Raw genomic sequence first — 10,857 nt, forward strand, 5'->3', positions numbered from 1 at the left:
TGTCACCACAGTTCAAAAGGACTTAATGGAGCCTCATACTAATTTATTTAGCTAGATTTTCACTTCACATGAGGAAATGTACCCAAATACATTTTCATCAGAGAGATGTGAGGTGGTTTATGTTTTTTTTTAAATTTAGAGGTTAGATTTTTATGAATCTATGTGAGAACTTTAAGCTAGCAGAGTTTACATGAAGTCGAGCTCCAACCAAAAGAAAGTGTGACAGCTACTTAAAAGGCCAATATATCATACCGACTTTCATATGATTCTAGCATGACAGTAGGTACCTTCAAAACTTTTTGTGAGAATTTCATGTATGAGTAGTGTATGTACATCATTTATGCTCTCTCCTCCCTCTTCTCCTATGTCCTCACACTCACTCTCAAGCTCATGTCCTCTTTTTTCCTTAACTATTATTGTAACACATCTATATACATAGAAACATAAATACAACCTATTGAGTCCATATAGTGTTGTTCATATGTAAATTCTTGTAGGGTTGACCACTTGTGTATTATATAACTGGTTAGAAGACTTATCTCTAGGGAAAAATTATTCTCTCCCTCATTATTTAATGGTCTGCAGCTCTCTATCAAGGGGTGGAGCTTTAAGAGTTTTCCCCCAGCCATATTGGCATGTCAGTTGATGCCAACTATATAGTTCTTGTTTAGGAAATCATATTGCTGAGACTTCTTGGGAATAGTTTCCCTGTTATGTATAGAAGACACAATCTCTCAGCAGAGACCTTGATCCTCTGGCTTTTACAGTCTTCCTGTTCCCTGATTCTGTAATGTTCCCTGAACCTTAGGAGTAAGGGTTATATTGTAGATGTATCAACTTGGGTTGTTCAAGAAAAAGTCAGTTTTTCTCTGTATTTTAACCATTTGTAGATTCCTGTGATGTGCATTTTAAACACTAAGCCCAGCCAGTTTGGAAATAACTCTCTGTGTGCCAAAAGGGAGTGTTTGCTTCTGCAGTCTTTCTTTGTTTTAAAGTGGGGTGGCAAAGGGTTTGTTTTGCTCACACTTATTGTCAGACTGTCATCAAAGGATGTTGGGGCAGGAACTCAAGGCAGTAATCTGGAGGTGGAAACTGATGCAGAGGCCATGGAGGAAAGCTGTTTGCTAGAGCTTGTCCCACATGGCTTGCTGGGCATGCATTTTCCCTTTTATTAAACATAGAATATTTTCTCATCTAATATTATCTGAATTCAGTTCCCCTTCCCTTTACTCCTCCCAGATCCTCCCCACCTTATTTCCCCTCTAGATCCACTTTATTTATGTCCCTCATTAGAAAAGAGCAGGCTTACAGGAGATAACAACAAAACATAGTAAGATAAAATGTAAGCTAAAATGAAACCAAAATATCAAAATTTGACAAGACAGGACAACAGGAAAATAAAAGAGTCCCAAGAGAAGGCACAAGAATCAGAGACCCACTCATTTACATATTCAGGAGTCCCATAAAAGTGCTAAGCTGACAGCTATCGAGTATCTGCTGAGGACCTGGTGCAGACTCATGTAGCCACTTCACATGCTGTGTCAGCCTCTGAGTCTATATGAGCTTTGCTCAAGTTGTTTTAGGGAGCCTTGTTCTCCTGGTGTCCTCTGTCCCCTCTGTCTCTCCCACTCCTTCTATCTCCTCTTCTGTGGAGTTCCCTGAGTTCTGAGGGAAGACATTTGATGGAGACATCTTGTTCAGAGCTGGGTTCCAAGATCTCTCTGTGTCTCTGTGTCTCTGTCTCTACCTCTTTCTGTCTCTCTCTCTCTCTCTCTCTCTCTCTCTCTCTCTCTCTCTCTCTCTATCTGTGAATCCAAAACAGAGAGTCATCCAGGGTTAATCAAAGCATAAAATTGTCTTTGATTAGTCAAACATAGAGCCATCCTTGATTAACATGGGATCATCCAAGGCTAACTTCATATTTCTTAAGTCAAATTAATATATTTTTAAAGTCAGTTATTGTTTAACATCTATTACCTAGTTTGTGTGAGTATTTGAAATATTGAGCTATTTTAACTCTTTGTTATTAAAAGCTTTCTTTACCAGACACTTAAGCCCACTCTTGATGACACATTACAGCCATATGAAACTTTATTGTTGGGAAAGTTTTTACTATTTATACTTATGTGAATTATGTGAATGATTTGGAAAGCACTGGTTCTTCCTAAGATAAGGTCATGGCTAGTGACCCCATCTCAGGGGATGGTTTTTTATCTATTTCTTTTGTTTAAAATGTCAGCATAGGCTTTTAAGTACATTATGTTAATGTGAAAAAAAAAGGAATAGAAGAACAAACAGAAATTGCCATGAGAATCACAGCCCAATATTTTTCTCTGGCCGAGAGTTCCACAACCGTTTCCAGGAGACCTCCTTCTTTTGAAGTTATCGCCTTTGTCTGTGGAACTTGAAACACAGGATCTACTGGATTTGGTGTGCCACAACATGAACTATCAAGTTGAATAGGAAGAGTTGCTGAAACCAAAATGATGTTTTGGGTTTAAATAGTAACTTCCCTTGAGTAACTTAATATATGATGGCATACACAGATCAGTATAATTTAGAATAAACATAGCTAATGGGACTCTTCCTGCTGTTGGTCTGCCCTGTCCAACCTCATTATGAGGGCTTATGCCTTGTCTTAGTGTGTCTTGTTTTGCCCTGTTTGTCTGATGTCTCTTGAAGACTTGCTCTTTTCTGAAGAGGAAACAAGGAGGGGGAGAGGATCTGTGGAAGAGGGCATGTAGTGGGGGAGCTAGGAGGGATGGAAAGAGGAGAAACTGTGGTTGGGATGTACTGTATGAGAGAATTCATTTTCAATAAATAAACAAAATTTAAAAGGAGGAAAAACAGTTATTGTGTAATATACAGATTAATAAGGATTAATTATTGTTATTATTAAGATAAACAGCTATTATTATTTACACACAGGTATAGTAGCTAACTGTCAACTGGATAGAATCTGAGATTAATCAGGACGCACTCTCCAAATTGAGTCTGTGAACATGTCTCCAGAGATTAACTGAGAAGGGAGGACCCTCCCCCACACTAGGTATCACCTTTCAACAAGTGGCCCAATACAAAGATGTCAGAGGAAAGACCACTGCCCACCTATATCCTCTTCTTGCTGAGAAGGTACATTTATCCTTTCTGATGTGGGGCACTTACCCATCCACCACCATCTTTCACTGACATCAAACTCTAGCTTCTTGAATGACTGACACCCCCAGGAAGCCTGTAATCTTTCCGAACAAGATTGGGAGTACCAAAAAACCTAGCATTGGAGGTTGATCAGCTACTGGTTTCTCAGTCTCTGAAGCATGCAGGTATCCTTTATCGGACTACCTACTGCCTACTGTGTAAACCAATCTAACAAATGCTGTTTATATAAATATTCTATCTGACAGAATATTTTTATGATCTTTTCTCTATCCTGTCACTATTGCACTATCGTTGCCTAAATATTTGACAAGGCACTCAGAATTGGCTAGAAATTTCTTAATGATTGTTTGGAAATTTCTTAATTGACACTGTCCCTTTTGAATTACTAATTATGGCCTCTTTATCATTTTCTTACTTGGAAAATAAATGCTACACATAACATTCAGAACATTTACATGGTACCCACTGTAATTCTGCAAAATCAGCTGGTATGGTTGTAGACATCTACAATCTGAGCACTAGGGAACCCAAGATGGGAGAAGTACTGCAAATTAAAGAAACCCACAGAATCAGCTGACCTGACCAATTGGGAGCACATGAACCCCAGTCATAAAACTGGGGAAGCAGCATTGGACCAAACCAAGCCTTCTGAATGTGGGTGTCAGTTAGGAGGCCTGGGCAGTCTATGGGGCCTCTGGCAGTGGAAGCAGTATTTATCCCTAGTGCATGAATAAACTTTGGGAGCCCATTCCCCATGAAGGGATACTCTCAGCCTAGATACACAGGGGAGGGCATAGGCCCTCTCCCAAATGATGTGACAGACTTTGATGATACCCATGGAAGGCCTAACCCTTCATGGAGAGTGGATGGGGGTGGGGTGGGGGTGTCAGGGGGCATAGGAGGATTGGAGGGAGAGGGAACTGGGATTGATACATAAAATAAGATTGTTTCATAGTAATAATAAAGGTCCTCTTGAACTGCATGATGAGTACCAGGTTTTTGAAGGCTACCTAGTGAGACTCAAAACTCCAAGGAAAAGAAAATAAAATTTATAAAATACTAATTTCTACACTAATATTACAAAAGTCAGAGACACAGTTAACATGGCATAAATGTTTTAAACATTAACATAGAAAACTAGGTCTTTAGGCCAACCCTCAGTATAGATGCTAAATATTTAACTTGTTATTGTTGTTGTTGTTGTTGTTGCTAAGGAATGAAGACTCTCCATCTTTTCCACTTTTAGACAATGTAACTAATTTTCCAGGCAAGTCTATTGGTAGGAACTGGGACCTCCTCCTTCAGTGCACAGGTGTTGAGATACTCTGTTTTCCAGCTTTATAATTAGAGATTAATTCACATCGATTTTTCAGCATAGATAAAATTTAGCTCACTTAGGATATGACAGCCATCATCTCTTATTTTCATTAAACATACTCTAGAGCAGGTGGTTCTAGAAATAAGATAAGAATTAGCATCTGAAAGTCTAAAGATGATTATAAAATCGCTTCCTTAGAAAAATGATGTGTTTCCCGATTGGCTTAGCTCTCCAAAATTAAGTCAGCAATGGTCCAAGTGGCAGCTATTGTCACCTGATGTGTAACACAAGCATTCATTTATGTCCACAGAAAACAGGTCTGATTTCAGTAATTGCTCATGAGTTCCAAGTGTCTAATTCTTGAGACCATCAGACATTTGGCTGACTGTGCTCCAAAGCTCATGTGTTCTCACATAATTTGTCCATTTCCCTCTCTTTAAATGTGTCTTGACCTATATAAATCTGTTCTGCCACACGATTCTTCAATGTGCCAACAATTTCCTGTGGCTGGCATAGATATTTTATGGTGAAGTAAAAAAGTTAACAAATAAATAAACAAACGTTTCTCAATATCAAGCTGCCAAGAAAACCAAGGTGCTGATCATTTCCTGTGCTGAATATTTATCAAGAAAACTGTCCAGCCTATGTTGGATAACTTCTATTTTCCATGTCAGCATTCAGACTATGAAAGTCCCTGATTTTGTCTCTAAGGAAACAAGCGAGAAGTGATCTCATCAAATGAAAATTCTTTAAGACATAATAACACTTGGTCTTCCACATTTTAAAATCTGAATTGTTTTCATCTGAATTGTTTTCCCGGGAATGTTTCTAATACAAATAACCCTTACATGAATAGCTTTTTAAAAATATTTTTGTCTTTTTAAATTTAAATTAGAAACAATATTACTTTATATATAAATCCCAGTTTCCGCTCTCTCGAATTCTCCCATGGCCCCCGTGGACCCCTATCCAATCCCTCTTCTGCTCCATAGAAAGGGTGAGGGCTTCCATGGGGGATCAACAAAGTCTGTCAAATCATTTGGGGCAGGGCCGAGGCCCTCCCCTGTGTGTCTAGGCTGAGAGAGTATCCCTCTATGGTGATAGTTTTAAAAACATAAATGATCTGACATTTCTTCTGAGTATCATGGCTCCTTCTGTTTTCTCTGGAAAAACAAAAGGGTAGTTCTACAAAGAAGGGCATGCATTTCAATGTTCTCCACTAATTTCAGGATAGAGAGATGAGCTGCCTAGTAATGTTCCTTGATCACTATAGGAAATATATGACTTAACAACACTGTTCCTTGGTAATAGACAAGCCAGTATGGAGGACATGTGCTGTCAGGGATAATTAAACTCAAGCAAGAAGGGAAGGTAAACTGAAGAATGCATCAATAAAAGCAAGTGAACAAGAAAGACAGAGACAAAAAACTCTTTGACTCGAGAAAAAGAATATAAACCAAATATAAACTTTCTAGTTCCTGCTCCTAGGAGTAAAGAGAATCGTCTATATTTTCTACCTTGATAGTCCTTTTAATTCACTGCAATACACACACACACACACACACACACACACACACACACACACACACACGCCAAAACATTCCTATGACAATTATTTGCCTCATTTGTAGTACACGTCTAGTACTACCGAGGGTGAGTATTAAGCACAAAATATGGTACAAGCATCTTCAAACATCGTTTATGTTGGCAAAACAAAAAATCACTGCTCAATCAATTATAAGAAAAATGCACTGTAAAAAAAAGAAAGGAAGTTCTTTGTACCATGGAAGGGTGTAATTTGAATATGACAGGTCAGAGGAGTAAATGTTTACTAACCAGAGAAGATCTCTTAGAAAAAAATAGCTTATCAACATATACCTAAAGGGTAACACAAAACTGACTAGGCAAAAATATTGAGTCAGATAAAAACATCCTAATGAAAATAAGACCTATATAAGGTTTAAAGTCAAATGTTGACATTATTAATAACATGAGGAAATCCAACACAATACCAGATGAAAACAGATAAGAAATAACAAAAGCTTAATAATGCTTTTAAGAACTTTGGATTTTGTTTTAAAGTCAGAGTGCTTAAATAAGGCATTCTGAAAAGAGGGTCAACATAATTATCTTTATATTTCCTATCACACAAGATGAATCAAATATATTTCATTAGTTTGTGAGATGATTTGTGGGTGAATACAGTCATTCTCACTTTGGAGCCTTGCTGTGGCTATTAGGCAATGTTGAGATCATCTGATTATCATAATCCCAAGGAGATGGAGAAGGTGTTGACATCTCATCACATGGGTAGAGTACAAGGTGCTACTGAACATCCTATGATAATGTTGAGGTTGAGATACCATGGAGTAGATTGAAGGCACTGTTAATAAGAAGAGGAGGCACAGAGAAAGGGCACACAGAAAGAAAAATGTGAAGGTTAGTAAGACAGACTTTGGAGATTCCCCCATGGAGGGCCTCACCCTTCCCTGGGAGTCAGGGGAGCTGGTGGGGGATAGGGGAGAAGGGGAGGGATAGGGAGCTGGTACTGACATGTGAAGCAGGCTTGTTTCTAATTTAAATAAAAATAAATTTTTAAAAAAAGTGGGCCGGGCGTTGGTGGTGCATGCCTTTAATCCCAGCACTCAGGAGGCAGAGGCAGGCAGATCTCTGTAAGTTCAAGGCCAGCCTGGTCTCCAGATCAAGTGCCAGGATAGGCTCCAAAACTACACAGAGAAACCCTGTCTCGAAAAAAAAAAAAAAAAAAAAAAAAAAAAAAAAAAAAAGGGTCGGGGTAGGCATACAAAACCAAAGAGTTAAATTCTCAGAGTTGAAGACTGAGAAACTGGTGGTCAGTCACACCATGAACTTATATGAGAGCTATGTTTTAAAATTTTTAGAACAATAAAATGGAATAAGGAAGACAAATAATGGTATTTTCACTATTTTGAATTTGAGGTTATTTATCTTTGAATTAGTTCATTGTTTTGAGAAATAAATTAAGCACTTCATAAAAAGTTTTTCAAACAATGTATTTTGATTATATCCTTCCCCCTCCTCTATATTCCCAGAATTTCTATTGAGATAATAGATGTAATTTGATGGTACTCAAGAACTGTTATTTTAGAAGGTGAAGTATTTGTTATTTTTTCAAGTCAAAGAGTTGAACATAATATTAATGTATTCACAAGTAATCCAAGACTTAACTTATTCTCCTGCATATCTAACATCAACTCAAAGTTATGGCAGCCAATTTTAATAATTCAGCACTATATCACTCTCAGTAAGACATCAACTAGCTACAAGTGTCTTCTTAAATCCTAAAAGAGAGAGAAATGTGCATGAAAATGTAGAACCTATTGTTGCCTTGCTTTGAAAGCCTTTGTTATTAGTCCAGGTCCTCTGACCTCTCACTTTTAATATTTCTACCAAGAAAAAAACAAACAAGTTAAGATTTAAAGTGTTCTCCCTAGAAATATTTAACCAGAAGAAAATCTGAATTTGGTTATCTTTGTCAAGGCTGACAAGTCACCATGTTTCTGATAGTCATCTTGACATTTTTATGCTCTGAAAAGGAAACATGGGGAAGAAAATCTTAGGAGCAAGAATCATATAATTAGACCCCTTTGCATTTGGAAAAGCATGGATAGGTGAACACATGATATTTCACTTCTATAGATCTATAGTCAGAGTCACCTCTTAGCCTTGGGCATCTCATAGCAGAAGGTGGATTACACAGTCCTATAGCTCAGGCTCTTCCAATCCAAGCAACCAATTCTTGCTGCTGTGAGGGCCCTGTGAAGTGAGTTCCAGAATACCTTTAAGCATCTGAAACCTGCCAACCCTGTTGATGTTTTCTGGGTTGTTTTTATGTAGCTGGTGTCTGACTCCTGAGAGTCTGGAAACCATTGCTTCTGCAAATCAGGAATCTTAAAGTGAGTAACTTAGCAAAATTACAGAAGAAATCAAGAAATAAGACTATAGAAAATGGAGTTCAAAACCGAATGAACCAAGTTTTTTTTGTTTTTTGTTTTTTGTCAAGCAATCCCTAAAATGTAAAATGAAATTAAACTTGCCTTCTTTCTGTCCCTTAGCTCATCAAATTCACCTTTTGCCTCATTAGCCTATCTGAGGTTATGTGTATTACTAAACAAAACATGTGGAAAACAGATAAACAACAAAATAGATGTTTTCTTTTTTTTTTAAAGAATGAGATTCTTTATTGAAAATCAGCAAACTCATGTTCCTCAAGCCCCAGACCATAGTGGGCAACTCTCACACCTCTGTCTCCTCGTCCTCACCCCTTAGCCACAGTGAGAGGAATGGAAAATAAGAAGCCAAAAGGGCCTCTGCGGGGAAAGCTGCCCAGATGTGTGCTAACTACAGCTCAGCTGTGGCTGGATCAACAGCCACAGGCCCCGCCCTATAAATTAAGTCCCTACAGTCACAGCTGTAAGAGAGGCATACTTGTAGAAGGAGGGTCAGTGCGGCACGGGGCCACAGGGCAGCGTCTCTGACTCCTAGCCAAGGAATGGACTGAAAAGCACAGAGCTTAGGAAAAGAGAAGCATTCTGGGGGAAGAAGGCTTTGGTCCCAGGGGAAAGTTGGTCCAGTTTTGATGGCTGTGTTGAAGGAATGTATTGGTAAGCCCAGAGAGAGAGAGAGAGAATCATCGAGCACTGCCAGAGGTGACAAGATAGCTTGGACCCCACCCTAGCAGAGGGGACCTTAGAGATCCAGGGGCTCTCATGGAATGTCACTGCTAAAACATATATATACATACATACATACATACATACATACATACATACATATATATATATATATCATTCATGGAGGGCAGGGGCAGGATGGGGGGGATGTCTGATCAGAGGATCTGGCGTGGCATCCCCTAGCCGGTCATGCCTGCCTGAGATGCTCCACGGTTGGTGCCCATCTGTAGCCCAATCACATTCTTGCCTTCTTGCAACTGGTTGTCCGAGAAGTTCCGGGGGTTCTCCTAGAACTTCTTAGGAAACCAGTTGGGATCCCCAGAGAAGAGCCCATCATTCCTGGCTACTGCCAGCCCAACCAGGTTCATTAGTGTCCGCTGCACACAAGCCATGTTCTTTCCTTCCCAGAGATTCACAGTTTGGAAGATTTCAGTGGCGTTAATGCCATAGCGCTCAGCAGTCTGCAGGAACTGAGAGATCTGCTCCATCTGCTTGAAGGCCATTGTGGAGGCCTGGATCTTCTTAACTGGGGCCTGCCCCTCAGGGTATAGTGAATTGATGAGCTCACACAGCACCGTGCCATCCTTGAGCCAGTACTGGAAGTTCCCATGTCCAGTCTGGGTCCACAGCCTTGCGGCACTGAGTGGTAATCCACTGGATCAGGATCTGCTCCAGGTCCGCATCGTATTGCTTCTCAATCTTCTGTTGCACCTCTCGGCTCAGGTCGTATGCAGGTCCCTGGTTGGCCATTCTGACAGCTGTGGTGACGGTGAAGAGCCTCCAAGCTGGATGGGCAAGTGCTCACGCACGTCAGAGGCTGCAGAGCTCAAAATTCAGCTCACAATAGTTCAAGTTGAGAATACCTATCAGGAAAATTCAAAATTCAGAAAGTTTGGAACCCAAAATGATTTGGAAAATTCTATAGTCTCCAACATGTGATGAGTCATAAACAAAATACAAGTACACTAAATAGTGTATTAAACCACCCAAGCTGTGTGCATAAGGCCTATATGAAACGTGTCTTAGCTTCCTATTTAGAATCAGTTCCCATCCCTTAGCTATAATATTGTCTGTCTGTCTGTCTGTCTGTCTGTCTGTCTGCTGTCTGTGTGTGTGTGTGTGTGTGTGTGTGTGTGTGTGTGTGTGTGTATACCTCTATGACAACCTGAAATAATTTTTCTTAGCAAGCATTTTAAATAAGGGATACTTGCCTGTAGTTTATCAATTTAATATAATATGAACAGATGCTTCTCAGTTGTCCATATGCATAGAAATATACATCATATTGGGGCTTTATTAAAATGTAGATTTATTAAAGTGTAGAAAGTAGATATAGAATGAGGCCAAAGATTTTGACTCCTCACAACTAACTGAATCCAAGGTCATTTCATCAAAGTAAGTTCCAAGTTCACTTCTAATGATCCATCTCACTATTGTTTAATCACATCAACACTCTGTGACTCCAGATAAAGCTACAGTTTTAATATACCAGAATTATCAAAAGAGTCAGTTTCTACACTACATTATTAATCAGGGACTGTTCAGTTTTCCATGCATTTTATGTAGCATTTTTCATATACCCAAAACATTTGTTGGAGTGCATAACTGTGATGTACATAAATTTTGTATTTGACTCTGTTTGATTTTTCATAGGTGATTTTTAGATTA

General features: G+C 39.1%; 1 pseudogene; it reads right to left on the reverse strand.

Moving 5' to 3' along the window:
- Positions 1 to 9,310: 9,310 nt before the first annotated feature.
- Positions 9,311 to 10,009, reverse strand: LOC100763046 (annotated as a pseudogene).
- Between the last annotated feature and the right edge of the window lie 848 nt (positions 10,010 to 10,857).

The sequence above is a fragment of the Cricetulus griseus genome (assembly GCF_003668045.3).
Source record: "Cricetulus griseus strain 17A/GY chromosome 1 unlocalized genomic scaffold, alternate assembly CriGri-PICRH-1.0 chr1_1, whole genome shotgun sequence".
NCBI lineage: Eukaryota > Metazoa > Chordata > Mammalia > Rodentia > Cricetidae > Cricetulus > Cricetulus griseus.